Raw genomic sequence first — 18,363 nt, forward strand, 5'->3', positions numbered from 1 at the left:
TTCCCTCAAGTGGTTTTGTGAAGTAGGAAGTATTTGAATAAATGTGTGAAATAGAAGTGCCATAAGCATGGAGGCAATTTTAACATCATTTCTGAAAGCATTTTAAAATTATTTATAATATGATAATATTACCATTTTATCAGAACCAACAAAATGTTCACGTAAGAGTTGAAGAAAGGGTATTCGTTTAGTCATTTTCTATTTGAGAGGAATAAAAGATTAATTACTGTGATATCACTATCTCCTCGGTATATCCCAAATGTGGAAAGCATGACCTAAACCAAAACCAAAACTAAAAAACTTGCTACTGAATAAATCTTTGTTTAAAATGAGCATACATTTGATATTGTAAATGTGCAACATAATGACTGAAGAAGCAATCCAGGAACTAAAATTGCTGAGAAATTAATGTTCTTGTCCCAGATAAGACAAAAATTCTGATATCTCATAAATTTAATTACTAAGGATTCAGGTTACAGGGGAGCAGATTTATGGAGAAATAGGTTAGCTAACATTGTTGGGCCAAACCAACAATCACTACAAAAACTGTTCTACATCTCTAAATACATGTTGAAATTTGGCTCAAAACTTCAAAGAGCTGATGACTACCAAGGCCTCCTCACCTTCTTCTTACAACCCCAGCCAATCAAGGAACAAACAAACAAAAAAAAATACTTGTCCTTATGGATTATCCTGTCTCAAATTTTGCCCACTTGTTTTGTCCTGCCTGTTTTATCTGTAGCTAATGTAGTCTCAGTTTAAGCTTTCCTTTCCCCAAATTGTCATGGAGGAGTACACTGACTTTTTGTATCTAATGGACATTTCCCAAACAACAACTTGGCCTTGATGCTGGTGGCTGGAGGAACTTGTCCTGGGACTGCTTCTTACTGGCTTACATATGCAATGGTTCTACAAAACCTTTTATGTCAGAGATCTCTTGGTCTCTAGGATATTTGTTTAACATTTACTGGACCAAAAGAAAACTAAGAAAACAAAAACAAACAATAAAAAAAACTAACTTCAACTGTTAATATTTCTCATACTAAAATGTCAATAATGATAAAACGAGGTTATTTCCAATTTATTTTTCATCAGAAAAGCTTCAGCTCAGTTGAGTAACTAGTTTTAGTATTTGATCATCAATGATTTGGCCGTATTCAGTTAACCTTTGGAGAACAGATCCTTTAAGCCAGAAGACCTGAGTATAAAATATGCACTGGATTACTAAATCCACAAAGCCATATAAAGAAGAACTATTGTATCCATTTTTTTTTAGATTAGGAAATTGAGACAAAGTAAGTTAAATAACTTGCCTAAGGTCACAGAATTAGATTATAGAATTGGGTTTGAAACTGCTGGCTCTCCTATTCTAGAGATAGTTTCACAGTTAGAGAAGATTTTCAAAAATTGTCCAGGGATTTCTTATATACTTTTCACCTAACTTTCCCTTGTGTTGGCTTCTTGTACAAGCATTGAACAATGATAAAAACTAGAAAATTATGCTATGCTCCTAAGTAAATCTAAGAATCTCTTCGTATTTCCTCAGTTTTTTCCACTAATGCCCTCTTGCTGTTGCAGGTCTTGGCACAGAATGCTGCATTGCATTTTACTTCTCCTTATCCATGCTGCCCTCCAACCTAACTGTTCCTCAGTCCACCTGCGTCTTTCAAACCTTTGAAAGCGTTGGTAAGTGTTGGTCAATTGTTTTGTAGGATGAATTCAATTTAGAATGGCTCTATGCTCTTGTGACACAATTGAGAAAATGCTGTTGGAAAGGTTGCGACTAAAGGGATGTGCTCTTCTTAGGGTATTATATCAGCGTTACGTGTTATGGATAGATGTTGCTGGTGATGGCAGCGTTGATCGTTTGTTTAAGGCTGTATCTGCACATACTATCCCTTTGATCCAAGGTAAGTATTAGAGTTCCTGAAATACAAAGTATGGGAGTGAAATAGACATTTTGAGATTTGATGATTGTTTATAGCCCTTGTCTCTTCTATTGAAGAACGGTGTTTTTTTTTTTTTTTCCTCTTTATACTATTTGTTGACCTCTTTAGTTAGAGTAGGGTTAACTACATGATTATTAAGTATACTGAAAATAGATCTTTGTAAAACTTAAGAACGGCATACAAAGATGGGGGAAGGGTTGGAGCATGTGAGGGAGGGAGGGTAGAGGGAGAAGAGTCACTATGTTCCTTAATCTATATATGTGAAATATATGAAATTTGTATAACTTAACTAAAATTAAAAAAATTAAGCACATATTATTCCTTGTAAACTTAATATTTTCTCTTTCATAATTGGAAAACATTTTGAATGAGGTACTTTGAAACATCACGGATGTCATGCTTATGAATTAAATTTTCATCCATTACTTTAGCATCTATGTGCTTCTTTCACTCCAGTTTCTTGAAACATTATACATTGTTTTAACATCTGTTGATTATCTATTTCTCATTTCTAAAGTAGCTACACAGAGAGTGATAGAATCATAAGACCCAGAATAAGACCTGTTACAAGGTAGACCCTTAATCATTATATTTGAATGATGGTGTGAATCCTACTATGGGGAAGAGAAATAAGATTCAAATTAAAAATATTTTTATGGATTATAAATAAGGATTATAGAGAAAACAAATAGGGTTCTTTCGAAGTAAGTAACTGAAGAGGTGACAAACTTTTAGACAGGTGGTTGGAGAGAACCTCTTTAATGCTGAGATTTGAACATAAAGAAGACTCAGCTGTGCGAATAATGGGGGACTGAACATTCTAGGAAAGTGAGCAGTTTGTCCGAAGTCCTCAGGTGGGATAGTTGTTGGCACTCTCAAACAATAAAAGGAGCCCACTGTTGCTAGAGTGTGTCACATTTTACAAGATGAAGGAGGATATGGAAGGAAACTAGGGTTTTACTGTAGAATGCTAGTGATAATAATATTTCTCAATAGTAAAGATGCAACATGTGCTTCAGTATTTGTTTTTGCTTCTGCTGCCAAAACCTCTATGAGGCTTTGAACAGTGCATGTCTGTGTGTGTTCATATATTAAGCAATGCATGTATATGGCTAGGATTTAAAAAAAAGATGGATAATATGAAGGGCTGGAATCAACCTTGTAGACATTAGTACTTTTTTTCATTGTCATTTAACATTCATTTTGGGAAAGACACAGTTACTTAATCCTAACCATTGTTATGTGAACCTTTAAGCATCATTCTCTAAGATATTCTCTAGGAATCTGTACTAAATTGAAGATTTATTATCCAGAAGTATTAAATTTGTCTTGGTTGTTTTTCTCCCTCAGAAGAGAAAAATTTGGATTAAAAGTTAGAACTTTTTTCTTTGATAATTTACATTTCATTTTCTTTGGAGAGTTCAAGCAAAGTTTGACTCACAATTTTTTAGTTATTCAATAGAAATCTGTCTATATTGGAAAGATTTGGACTACCTGAGAGGCAATATTTATCACAGGTCTAAGACCTGTGCATTTCATGGAAATTAACATAAATGCATTTCCAATAATTCAATGAATAAATTAACAATAGGCCATTATATATATATGTATGTATATATATATATATTTCCTCAGCAGTTGCTAACTTAGTGTTAGATCATTAAAGGATGCATTTTTGGTTCCTGGTTATTACTTATATTGTACTTTGGTCAATAAAGTTGCTAACAAACATTTTGTAAGTAAAATAAGTATAAATTCTACTATTGATAAAACAAATTGGAGATGTAGCTGAAGGTCATGTAGATGGCATGGACATCCAATAATAGACTAAAGAGTTTTTTACATATTAATTGATTCAGTCTACCTCATCTGGCGTCCCTGAATCACTTTAGGATAAGAAGGATTAAAATTTTGTAGGCTGAAAGTCTTTTGTAAGTTCTTACTAAAATGGAGTTATAAATCAACTTACATGTGATGAATTATCATTTTATGATGATTTTTAAAAATAAATCATCTGTAAAGCTATGAAAATTAAATATAGAAGAACAAAATTCTTACATTCTATATACAAACTCCAAAATTTATCAGAATCAATAGTGGGGAATAAAAAGATGGTTTTAAATCTTTTTCTCAGTCTTAAATATGATGATTGAATGTTTAGAGATGCAACTATCATAGATAAATTCTATACTGATGATTTTATTGTTAGTTTTTCATTTTTAGATTTTTCTATCTTTACTGTTGCCTCTGTTCTTTTTCCTTCTTCCATGCAAATGTTAGTTTTCTAACTGCAAATGAAAGTAAACATGGCATTAATCACAGCCTAATGAGCAACACAACTATTAAAAAACTTCCTGAGTAAAAAAATGTACTTGAATGCACCCACATTTCCATAAATTGCAGGTTTATTTAAATATTACCAAAAGGACATTCTCTTTACAAGCTAAAAATATCCACAGGCTGCTATGGTTAGCTTTTTCCTTTGATTTGTAGCACAGTAATGGCTACATGACGCACAGGGAAGCTCGACAGAAAAGGAATCTTATTAATATTTAAATGCAACAATTTATGTTGTTGTTTATTGGCCAATTATATTAGAAATTATAGTGTTTAACAGAGGACAATCAGATTTCACGAGCTATAATTTTGCCTGCAGTGGGTAGGAGACATAAACAATCAATGCTCACAGCAATAGCATCCACTGTGCTATTCTTTCCCTCTTACAAATGTTTCTAATTTTGTAAATAAAAATGTTTATGTGGGACACTACAGTTCCTTTAATTTTCCATTGGAGTTCCAGTCACTTAGAATAATTTTAAATCTTCCTCTTCATTGCTTTTTCTCTCTTCTTAACTGAGACTGGATATATGATAAGCCTGAGTTTCTTGTAAAGTTATTGTTTAAATATCTTTCATAAGCAATTTACAAAATCACATTTGTTACTTTAAAGAACGATTATGGTAACAATAGGCATCATTTTGATATTGCCATGTTCTAACTTATTACAAATCAAATTTCATTGCCTTTAAATGTAGCATTGCATTGTACATTGATAATGATCATCTGTTTCAGTACCTGTTATTCCAACCCCCCTCACTCCTCCCCACCTCATACTTTCCCTCATACTTTCAGGCCTCTAGTAATCATTATCCAAAATTCAGATGGACTGTTTTTTTTCTGGATTTCCACAAATGAGAGAGAATATGCAATATTTGTCTTTTTGTATCTGACTTATTCTACTTAACATAATGATCTCAGGTCTCATCCATTTTGCTGCAGATGTCAGAATTCCATTCTTTTTTGTGACTGACTCATATATATATATATATATATATATATATATATGAGAGAGTATTAATATATATACACACAATGAGTACCAAAACACAAAGGTTATAAGTACTAGTATTCTATAACACAGTGGGACAACTATAGTTCACATAATGTATTATTATCTACAAAATAATTGACAAGAGAGACTGGTAGGCTCCAAGCCCAAGAAAAGATAAGGAAATGATAAAGCTGGTTACCTGGCTTGATCAGTGCATGCTGAGTATATATGTTGAAATCTTGTACTGTACCACATAAAAATGTGCAAGTATTACATGCTAATGAAAAAAAGAATAAGCTAATAAAAAATCATGCAATAGTAACCTCTTAACTGTGTTACTACCTATACAAATCCTACTCATTCTTTAAAGTCCTGTGCATATTTAAATTCCACAAAATCATGGAAAAATGGAAATAGAAGATTAGTTAATTTTGATGCAAAGAATCTTTTATAATGTGTACATTTCACAAATTTCTGAAGTCTTTACATATATACTCCTTAGAGGATTCCTCTTAATAACAGTTCTCTGACCAACTTCCATAGCATTATGTTCAGATTTATCTCATGGCATTTTACCATGTTAAGCTTTTTATGATTTTGAATATAAAGACAAAAGAGTATAGAGTGGACTTTTAATGCAGCAGTTAAGAGGATGCTTGAGACACTCACATCACATATTAGTGTTCTTGGGGTTTGAGTTCCAGGTGCACTCCTAATCCAGCTTCCAGCTAATGTACACCCTAGGAGGCAGCAAGAAATGGTTCAAGAACTTGGGTTCCTGCCACTCATTTGGGAGACTTAGAGTCCCTAAGTTTTGGCCCCAGCCTGGCTCAGCCCCAGCTGTTGCTGGCATTTGCAGAGTGAATCAGTGGATGGGAGAGATATCTCTGTCTGTCTCTGCCTTTCTGTCTCTCTGTCTCTCTTTCTCTCTCCCTCTCTCTCTTTTAAAGATTTATTTATTTATTTGAAAGTCAGAATTACACAGAGAAAGGAGAGGCGGGGGGGGGGGTCTTCCATCTGCTGGTTCACTCCCTAGTTGGCTGCAATGGCTGGAGCTGTGCAAGGGTGCAGGCACCCAAGGATTTGGGTCATCTTCTGCTGTTTTCCCAGGCCATAGCAGAAAGCTGGATTGAAAGTGGAGCAGCCAGGACTTGAACTGCTGACCATATGTGATGCTGGCACATAAATAAAATAAATAAAAATTTTTAAAAAGTCATATGAGCATGATTTTGAATAAACTGAGAAATAAGTTGGTTGAATATTTAGTAATATGGTCGTCATGATAAGCAGTTCAAATCTCTAAGATTCTTAAGATTTCAAAATAAACTGGTTAAAATATAAATGTCTTAATTCACTGAGTATTTGATACTTCCAGGTTTATTTATTGTCATTTTGAGAGGTGAACCTAAAAAGAATTGGATCGATGTTCTGGGGAGACTTTCTCAGAAGAGGGGATCTGGAATATCTGGCTCTCCTCCCTGGGAAGGAAGGAGAAAGTGACATAGTGTGCGTAGACACGCGAGGGCACCACAACAAGTAAATGAACTGAGAAGTGAGTAAAGGAAGTGACCTGGAGTACATTCTAATCACATCACAATTCAGCTCCAAGTGGTCCAAATAAATAAGATAGTTTGCTTAAAAATCGTGTTGCTAATAAATGGCAGAACAGAAATTCTGACTCAGATATATCAGGGTTAAACATTTCACTGAGATACCAAACAGATTCTTCCCCATATCACTCTTCCCCAACACATCATTGCTTTAGAGACTTTGGAAGGATACTGATTTTGGAACAAATGAAAAATAATGAAGCATTTAAAATCTGCATCCTGCCCTTCCATCCTATCAATTTAAAATACTGATTCCCCAAGTCTCCAACAGAACTAATTGTTTCCTAGTTCATACTGGGATAGGAAGTGTCAGACTGCTGATGAAAATTAATTGTATCACCAATGACCTTGTTTTGTACAGCCAACATGTTACCACAGCAAGGCTTTATTTATGCAGCATTCAGTATGTTGATTCAAATTCTGATAGAAGCTTTTCACTTCACTGCCACGAGGAGTTGGGAGGAACTCATGCTCGAGAACAGACACTGATCCTGGCTCACACTATGAGTGACTCTAGATTTCGTGCCTATTCCTAATTCCCTGAATCAGAATCTGAAGATAATTCATATGCACATGAATTTTTTAAGGGCTGGTATAAGAGATATTGTGAAATATTTAAAAGTTCACTTTACTTTATGGCTTGTAAAAACATCAAGCAAAAATTTCCAAAAGAAGATTGTTGGATCTGCTTTATTTCACATTTATTAATTGGGAAAGCTCTTTGAGGATGTCCAGTAATTAAAATTAAAAGTTTCATATATACAAATAATTCTTGTGATTCTTGGGATGATTGTGTATGCCATCTTTTAGATTATACACATGAGGCTAATTTAGACTTAGGGACACTAAGAATTCGCCCAGAACATGAGCTAGGAAATTGCATAACCAGAATTCACTTTCAGCTTTCAAGTCCCCTCTTTTCAATGAATCCCCTTGTGACATTTCGCCTTGTCTTCTCTCACTAGTCATGGGAGATATTCACCATTATCGACATTTGACATAAGTATATCTGGGAGAAATTGTATATTTTACTATAAGAAGTGTTCTGTGAAATATTTATATAACTTTTTTCTCTGTATTTTGAAGTATCCACAATTGTGTGTGTTCCTTTGAGAAACAATCAGTGGAAGTATTGTATTACTCAGAATTTCAAAGCCTAACCTTCACACAGGGGACAGAGAAAAATATGAGTTCAATTATGTTGCAAATGAACATCTTGCAACATATAAACAGCCCAAAGCACATTGCATCACAATGCTCTAATAAAAAATAATTAAAACAAGGAAATGATCTGTCACAAGTTCTAAAATGCACCCAAGAGCCAATAAAAAGGATGTAAATGAGATTCCCCAGAGAGACTTCGGTATTTTCAGGTCATTTTTTTAAAATGAAATCTGTAAAAACAAAAACTTGAATGAGAAATTTGTTTCTGATTCCGAGTGTTGAAGGCCATTTGCTGCCATCTTTAATTTTTCAGTTTAAAAAAGTTTTATGTCATCTGTTTCTCATTCCCAGTATTGGAAGGCAAACAAACACCTGCTTGTCAAAAAAAAAAAAAAATCATGTATAATTTGGTAATGGAATTCTGCAAAAGGAGAGCAGTTCCAAGGGCATAAAGTGGACATTTCTTATTGTTACCATTCATCACAATGTTTAGGTGGAAATCAGAGAGCACGTGGAAAAGAATCAGTAGCCCATACTGTCAGCAGTGCTATAAAAATGAGAAAATCCTAATATTTTGCTGTTGAAATTATATGTGTTTTTGAGAGAAGCACAGATAAGCTGTGAGCTTTGCATGTACATTTGAGGGTAAATAAAGCCAACTTAACACTGCTATTCTCAGAAACCCCACACTGCTGAATTTGGATAATGCAATTATATAAAACTAATGAACACAGATAAGTGAAGTGTTAGAATTATTCTGTGCAAAAAGAGAATTATCTGTTATAGTTTCTCTTTTCTACCAGCCACAGGTGATGTGGGCATACTGTCAGGCTACATATTTGGATGGTTTAGGTTGTTTTCCATGAGTTTTGCTTTTGTTGTCACTGAAGTCCTGGGGCCTATAACCAAGTAGCACTGAGAAATTGAATTGTATATAAATACAAATGCTTACAGAGCCCCCTGTTTGGTATACTGATAATGACAGCACGAGCTCTTCCAGGTAAAGGAGTAATTTACCCTAAAACCAAAACAATAGAAATAACTATTGTTATCTATTTTGCTGTGTACAATGTATGAGAAAGATTATTTACATTTTTATTAAATTTCTGTACAAAATTTTTGAAGTAAGTATTTTTTTTTTTTTGATAGGCAGAGTGGACAGTGAGAGAGAGACAGAGAGAGAAAGGTCTTCCTTTGCCGTTGGTTCACCCTCCAATGGCCGCCGCTGCAGCCGGCGCACTGCGCTGATCCAATGGCAGGAGCCAGGATCCAGGTGCTTTCCTGGTCTCCCATGGGGTGCAGGGCCCAAGCACTTGGGCCATCCTCCACTGCACTCCCTGGCCATAGCAGAGAGCTGGCCTGGAAGAGGGGCAACCGGGACAGAATCCGGCGCCCCAACCGGGACTAGAACCCGGTGTGCCGGCGCCGCAAGGTGGAGGATTAGCCTATTGAGACACGGCACCGGCTTGAAGTAAGTATTTTCATAGATGTTCAAGTTCCTGAACAAAGAGGGATAGAATACTATTATGATACCTACCTGTAAATAGAATGAAGATTCAAGCTAGTGGGAGAACGTTTGGTCCTAAGATTTAATGATTTCTTTATTACTCCAGCCTGCCCCAACTAGTTTAGTTTTTCGTTTGCTCTACATGATGACCTGCTGCTGGGACAGCACCTGGCATACATGGAGTCATTTTTCTAGGTATTTGATTCTTTGACTTTCAGAATGGATCTGGAAATAACTGGTCGAAGTTAGAGACCGTAGGCAGAAAAGAGAACAAAGCAAATTGACTCAGGCAGAAGTTGGACTGAAAACCTGCAGGTAGCTGTTGCTCAGCTCCTCCCTTGTGCCTCATGTAGCACTTTTCAAAAGCTGATGCCCTGGATGACTGCTCCCTTTCCCCGTCATTCAGTTACTCCCATTAGAGCAATTGCTAAACCCTCAAGAAACAGTGAATCTGGTCAATTCTTTTTCTCACTTGTCTTTAAAAGTAAAATAGTGACCGTAATTACCTTAGAGGTAATTAGGAGAATCAGAAATTAAGAATAAAATGTTTTCCCTATTGCAAGTATTGTGGGAGAATAGAACGGCTATTTCCTTGAGTTTTCTGGAGGAATAGCATTTATATGACATGAATAATTTACTCAGTGCTAACTTAGTTTTTTTTTTGGTGGATTACACACATATTATTCACATAGTCAGAATATCCTACTAGAGATACATTTCTTAATCATTTCTACTAGATGTGATGAAGACTACAAAAATTGGCGTAGTTAATCTTTTGTGTTTAGATATACTGCCAACTGGTAAATTTTGAAGTATGCTGTCAACTGGTATATGTTTGAGTATGCTGTCTCTTAGTGAATGTTTTGGAATGCTACAACTTGGCAAATGGTTGGTTATGCGATCAATTGGTAGATAAACAGGATGTAAAGATTTCTGTTCCAGTCTGTCTGCCATTCAACATGCAATAAATTGCCCAACTTACCACATATATGCAATTTTACCATCTAAGAACACAGTAAATGAAGTATGCTTACACTGTTGATCTTGTGTTTAGGTTATCTCATTAAGTGCTTTCCCTCACAATTATTTGACTTTGTAGTTGGACATAAAACCACTCACCTTGATTCATGGTAAAACAAGATGCTTGGCCTTGCATCTCATAAAAAATAAGAAGCTCATTATGAAAGATTCTGCCTATCACAGAAGTATTTTAAAAATTGGCAGAACTTGACATTCAACAGTTGCAACAAAAGAATATCAAGCCCAAATAACAAATTTAATAATAATTGTTATATTATGATAAAGCAAGTCTGAAAAAATTCTCAAGTAATCTTTTATGATTTAAAAATTATTTCAAAATATCTATCTTGTGTTTAGAGTCACAAAACAGTCTGAGATAATTTATTTGGGGGAAACTAAGCTAATTTGAAGTTTGAAATAAAAATAAATCTCTCTTGAAAGAATGCAAAGATGTAGGGTCCCACCATGTGATGGATATATTAGACAAACTGTAACTTTTTGGGAAAGAGAGAACTCTTGCTTGAAATATGCAGTCACATTTTTATAAAATGAATGTATTTTATGAATTTAGAATACAGAAAATATTCTGCATCTGGTTAAGACTTTATTACTGGATAGATTTTTCTTAGTTTGGTTATAGAATAGAAATTAAGCAAAAGGAAGGGTGGTAACTAAAAGGCTCCATGATAGTTGTAACAGACAACAGATTTTCTCTGTGCAGTGATGGAGAATGGAGGTCACAGCCCTCTGGATTTTCACTGAGATAGAACTTTTGCTGATCAAAAATATGCCTCAAGAAATTTCAGATTATCAGAATGATGTAGAGTATATTATATAGTCATAATGGTATTGTTGGACTAGACAAAAATGAAATAGCTAGAAAACCCTCAAATATTTGGAAATTAAAAAAAACAGACTTTTAAATAATCTCTGGGTCATAAAGAAATTATGAGGTAATGAAAACATTTCTTAGTTTGAACAATTGTGAAAACGCTACATGCAAGTTTTGTGGGTTGCAATTAGAATAGTGCTAAGAAAAATATAAAAACCTCTAAATGTGCATATTGTAAACAGTTTTATTTCATTAATCTAAGATTGCATTTAAGAAATAAAAATAAGACATTAAAGTCAAGTGTGTATGTAGGTAAAGGAAATAACTCAAATTAGAAAGGAAGTCAGTGATTGAGAAAATGGGAAAAAAAGAGAAAAATCAACAAAATCAAAAGATGGTTTTTAATTGACAAAATCTAATCTGATTGATTGAGAAAAGAAAAAAAGCTAAACTGTTGACAACAGTAATGTATGGGATCATTCACATGCTAATGTATATCATGGAATTCTGTTCAAGAACCTACACTGTTTAAGAAGGAGAAGCAAGTGTTGTCAGGAAATGGGAGTTGAATTGTGAGCAGTGGACAACTCAAAGATATTTTATGAAGAAATCTTGGAATGATAATTAGCCAGGTCTAGTTATTCAGCACGTAAAAGATGGAGATGTGTGGAAATGTCAGGCGTTGGGTATACACTCAAGTTAGTTTAGAGCTAAGGTTGAAATGTCTCTTTATATTGGGCATGAATATTATTATGATTGGGTTATCTCTTTTAGAACACTACATTCGCTTTCTATATTTTAGCCAGTGACAGCTTATGTTGCATTTGTGAAAGATGTGGTGTTATTTTTTTCAAGATTTTTATTTATTTATGTATTTGAGAGATAGCAATGCTGACAGAGAGAAAGGTCTTCCATCTACTGGTTCACTCCCCAAATGGCTGCCATGGCTAAAGCTGTGCTGAACCAAAGCCAGGAACCAGGAGCTTCTTCTAGGTGTCCCACATGGGTGCAGGGCCCAAGTAATTGGACCATCTTCCCTGGCATAGCAAAGAGATGGATAGGAAGAGGAGCAGATGGGACTTGAACCAGCGCCAATGTGGAATGTGTTTTTAAATCTGAGAAGCTATTTTTCTATATTGGGTGTAGTTGCTATTTCTTGATTCTATCTCAGCAATACTGCCTTAAGCAGAGTTTAGGAATGATGCAGAATGTAAAATTCATTGTAAACATATGTTGGCTACAATAACTTTACATTTATCTATGTATGGTATTTGTAAAATACCAATATTATAATTGTCCATGGATGTACTCACCTTTTTTTTGGGGGGGGGGGAGGCAGGCAGAGTTAGACAGTGAGAGAGAGACAGAGAGAAAGGTCTTCCTTTTTTCCTTTTTCTGTTAGTTCACCCCCCTAGTGGCCGCCACAGCTGACGCATTGCGGCCGGTGCGCTGTGCTCATCCGATGGCAGGATCCAGGTGTTTCTCCTGCAGGGCCCAAGGACCTGGGCCATCCTCCACTGCACTCCCGGGCCACAGCAGAGAGCTGGCCTGAAAGAGGAGCAACTGGGACAGAACCTGCGCCCCGACCGGGACTAGAACCCGGGGTGCTGGCGCCGCAGGCAGAGGATTAGCCTAGTGAGCCACAGCGCTGGCCGATGTACTCACCATTTTTTTCTCCCTCTTGTTTTGGTTTCGGTGTATCCTGTTGAATGTAAATATTTGGTGGGTAATAAAGTTAGCTAATTATACAGTACTACTGAGCCTGTTTTGCTCAGAATCTACTTAGCAATTATGCATGGGAAAATATTTTTAATTCTGTTGGATGACATTTTCAAATTTAACTCCTCCTCTTTTTTCTAATATCCCTGCATAATCCCTTATTAGGAATGCTAATCTCAAAACTTAATAACTAGGGAGCTTTCTGTTGCCATAATAGTTGTTACTCAAAATATTTAGACATTATAAATCCAGACCTACCATTGTTTAATTCTTTAGACAACTACTCAGCGCTGGGAACTCAACACTCAGATGCTGTGTGGGACATCTGGTAGCCTTCTTACCTTTGACAATACTGTTGCATGGTCATGATTTCTGCTATTAAGCATGAACAGTGGATTATTACCAAAAAAAAACATAAAATTAGTTACTTTTATAATTTCCCATGGAACTAAGGTGACTACTATCAGTAAGAGATTCCAGTATTTTTATTTTTCTTAAAGAAAAAAAAAAGCATTTGTAATATGAATAGGATACAATCACAATAATGTTTTCTAATTTTGTATTTAAGAAGCAGAAAATAATCATGTTAAATAGATGTTATTCATATCAATTACCAAGAGGAGAACAACTCAAAAGTGGTATTTAAATTTGTTGTCAATCCTTCTACTTTATGGGAAACCATTGCTCAGATGTGTTCTGTTTTGTAATTATAGCCTACGTACTCTCTTTCACTTTTTTTCTGTAAAGAAAGGATTAGAGTAGGAGGATGTGCAAAAGATACACAGTAGTTGGGAAATGATAAATCCAATAATTTGATTTATACTAATATATAATTCAGTATTTTCCTTTTGGATTTCATAGAAGATGAGAAAAGAACGTGTCAGAAATGTTTTGCATCCTTTGCTAAGCCTCTGTTAAACACACTGTGTATTTATAGCTCATGAGGACATATGATGTAGTATCTTTTATTTTCTATTTCACAGATCATACCTGTGACTGCATATATGAGAAGTATAACAACATAATATACAGAGTACAAAAAATGTAACGTATATGAGCAAAATGGACATGTTGAGATTTGATAATTATTTATAGTCCTTGTTTATTCTTTGAGGAATAGTGGTTTTTCAACTTACTACTTGTTGAATTCTTTATTTAGTGGAGTGTTAAGTTTGCTATTATAAAGTAAATTAGTAGTATGTCATTGTAAAAATTAAAAGAAAAAAATGAGGACTAAGGGAGGAAGTAGGGGAGGGAGAGAGAGTGAAGTAGGAAATATCGTTATGTTCTTTTCTGTAAGTTCTCATGTAATGTTTATTTCACAAACATGACTATGGAAGAATTTCTTTTTTTAAAACAAATTATTTATTTATTTATTTGAAATGCACAAATACAGTGGGAAGGAGAAAGAGAAACACACAGAGAGAGAGAGAGAGAGAGAGAGAGAGAGAGGGAGGCCTTTCATCTGCTGTTCATTCCTTAAATGGTCACAAATCTCAGTACTGGGCTAGGCTGAAGCCAGGAGCCAAAAACTTTTTTTTCCCACGTCTCCCACGAGGATGCAGGAGCCCAAGTACTTGGGCCATCTTCTGTTGCTTTCCCAGACTATCAGCAGGGACCTGGATCAGAAGTAGAGCAACGGGGACTCTAACTGGCACCTATATGGGATGCCAGCCCTGTAGATGGCTGCTTAGCCTTCTAAGCCACAGTACCGGCCCCAGGAAGAATTTTTAAGACAGCATTATTTCTTGGCCTTTTGGCTAAGATCAAATGTAGTATCTGTTCTTTTCAGTTTAATATCATTATGTCCTTAAAACTGTATATATGAAATACATGAAATTTGATTTCTTTACATAAATAAAAACTTTGATTTGCAGTTTTACTCAAATACACTATTATCATCTTTTGTCTAAATTAATACTATGAGGTAAGAAATGTAGAATTTAGATGAAATGGAATTAATTTATGCATAGAATATTTAACTTGCTATTTTACTAAAATATTACTATTAATAATACTGCAACTTGGATTACTTCTGAAAGAATTTCACAAAGTTAAAAATCATCAAATCTTTATACTTTATGATTCCATTTATATAGTGTTCTTGAAATGACAAAATTTAAAAATAAAGAGATTTGTGGTTGCAAGGGTTGAGAGTGGGATAGGGAGGTGAGGAACTCCTATTGCTCCTTCACTTAAAAAAAAGAGATATTATATTCAAAATACAGAGAGAGAATTTACCCAAAGGAATTTAAATTGGCAAACAAAAAAAGCGGTCTGCACCCTAATGTTTATTGCAGCTCAATTCACAATAGCTAAGACCTGGAACCAACCTAAATGCCCATCAACGGTAGACTGGATAAAGAAATTATGGGATATGTACTCTTTAGAATACTATACTGCAGTAAGAAACAACGAAATCCAGTCATTTGCAACAAAATGGAGGAATCTGGAACACATCATGCTGAGTGAAATAAGCCAGTCCCAAAGGGACAAATACCATATGTTCTCCCTGATCGGTGATGACTGAATGAACACCAAGAGGGAAACCTGTTGGAGTGAGGTGGACACTATGGGAAACGGTGGCTTGATCAGCATAGCCCTGACTGTTAATGAACAACTTAATACATTATCCCTCTTAGTAGTTTTTTTTATCTGTTCTACTTAATATGACTGGTTTAGTTCTATAATTGATGCACAGTTATTCTTAAGTGTTGAAAATTAACTGAAATGTGATCCCTGTTGAACATGGGAGTGGGAATGGGAGAGGGAAGAGATGTATAATTTGGGACATGCTCAGGCTGACTTGCCCCAAGTGGTGGAGTTGGAAGCATACCAGGGGATTCCAATTCAATCCCATCGAGGTGGCATGTACCAATGCCATCTCACTATTCCAGGTGATCAATTTCGTTCACAGTTGGTCATGGTGGAGGGACTGGGAGTCAAAGGGAGCACATAGACAAGTCTAGTACCTGCTAACGCTAACCGATGGAGTAAATAAAGGGGAGAGTGATCCAACATGGGAAGTGAGATACTCAGCAGACTCATAGAATGGCAGATGTCCTAAATAGCACTCTGGCCTCAGAATCAGCCCTAAAGGCATTCGGATCTGGCTGAAAAGCCCATGAGAGTATTTCAGGCATGGAAAGCCAAGACACTCTGGCAAAAGATCTCTGTGAGTGAGATCCCAGTGGAAAGAACAGGTCATCAAAGAAGGAGGTACCTTTCTCTGAAGGGAGGAGAGAACCTCCACTTTGACTATGACCTTGTCTAAACAAGATAAGAGTCGGAGAACTCAGAGGGCTTCCATAGCCTTGGAAACTCATGACTGGAGCATAGGGAGATTACTGATGCCATAGACAGGAGTGTCAATTGGTAAAGTCAACAACAGGAGTCACTGTGCACTTACTCCTCATGTAGGATCTCTATCCTTAATGTGCTGTAGATTTAATGCTATAACGAGTACTCAAACAATATATTTCACTTTGTGTTTCTATGGGGGTGCAAACTGTTGAAATCCTTACTTAATGCATACTAAACTGATCCTCTGTAAAAAAAAAAAAAGAAAAGAAATTATCGATTCCCAACTTGACTCTCACTGGGATTAAACATGACAATAGGTCTGCTCTAATTTCATCATCATTTAAAAAAAAATCATCTATTATTTTTCACTTTTTGTTTCTGTGTGGGAGCAAACTGTTGAAATCCATACTTAATGTATACTAAGCTGATCTTCTGTATATTAAGATAATCGAAAATGAATCTTGATGTGAATGGAAGGGGAGAGGGAGTGGGAAAGGGGAGGGTTGTGGGTGGGAGGGACGGTATGGGGGGGAAGCCATTGTAATCCATAAATCGTACTTTGGAAATTTATATTCATTAAATAAAAGTTTAAAAAAATACAGAGAGAGAGACAGAGAGATATAGTGAGAAAGAGCACATGCTTGCTCCCAGTTCTGGGCCAGACCAAAGACAGGAACCAGGAATTTCATCCTTGTCTCCCACATGGATGGCTTCGTGCTTAAGCTCTTGGGCCATCTTCCACTGCTTTTCCTGGTGTATTAGCATGGAGCTATATTAAAAACAAAGCAGTTGGAACTTGAACTGGCACTCCAATGAGGGATGCCAGTGTCATAAGCAGCAGCTTAACCCATTACAACATAAAATCACTGTACATTTTAAATATTTATGGGCATTTGGATGTTCCTTGCAAATTATATTTCCATATGCTATATCAGTTTTATTGGTGCATTTTTCCAGTTTGTCATATAATGCTATTCCCGATTTAGGGTTTTTCCCCAATGAAAAAATATACTTGTACAGTGAAACTTATCTTTTTCTTATATTATATTTAAACCAATCTCTACCAAGTGAAAATTAAATGCATATCTTTGTGTTTGAACTATTATGCTTTAATTTGTGTGTTAAAACATTTAATTAATGTGTAAATAGTATGGGTAATAATAATAGTCAGTACTGACTGGATGCATTTTATGGCCAAGAACTTGATTAAATGCCTTCTTTTTATTATCTTAATTAGCTCTCATGTGTTAACTATTATATTCCATCCTATGTTGGTCAGAGTTCAGTTTTGCAGGATCTGTTGCCAATGATAATGTAACTTACACAGAATACTTCTCAGAAACTTCTGGAAACAATCCCAGAGCCATACTACAAAAATGGCTTTGCTAGGGAACTTCTGCTGTGGCCCCCACACTGTGATGATCAGGACAAGTGTCTCTCTCTGTCACTTAGGAAAGCTGATAAATCAGGATGTTCCAGCATCTCTCTCTCTCTCTCTCTCTCTCTGTTTTGCTCACTCTCTTTGTGTTAATTTTATTTATGTTATGTATTACAGAGACAGAAAGAGAGAGAAACAGTAAGAGAAAGAAAGATTGAGAAAGAGCTCCCATCTTGTGGTTCTGTCCCCAGATGCTTGCAATGTGTGCAGCAAGGTTAGGACTAACGCCACAAGTTTGAAACTCAATCCAGGTTTCAGGTGGCAAGAACTCAATTACTTGAGCCATCATTGGCTGTTTCCCAAAGTTTTACCTTGGTGGGAAGCTGGAGTCGGGGAGCAGATCCAGAGTACTTTGATGTGGGTTAGGTTAAATGCCACCTCCCATCTTCTGTTGTTTTGCTTTTTTTTTAAATTTTTTAATTGGGAAGTTAGAATCTTATTTATTTATTTAGGGGTTTAGAAACTTTTCTATTTTTTTTTTTTTAATTTT

At 35.6% G+C, this 18,363-nt stretch overlaps 1 pseudogene; it reads left to right on the top strand.

Moving 5' to 3' along the window:
- The first annotated feature begins 14,872 nt into the window (after positions 1–14,872).
- LOC127490489 (U2 spliceosomal RNA) lies at positions 14,873–14,982 on the top strand (annotated as a pseudogene).
- Positions 14,983–18,363: the final 3,381 nt, after the last annotated feature.

Source organism: Oryctolagus cuniculus, chromosome 2, assembly GCF_051225735.1.
Source record: "Oryctolagus cuniculus isolate XC-2025 breed Fujian yellow rabbit chromosome 2, ASM5122573v1, whole genome shotgun sequence".
Taxonomy (NCBI): Eukaryota; Metazoa; Chordata; class Mammalia; order Lagomorpha; family Leporidae; genus Oryctolagus; species Oryctolagus cuniculus.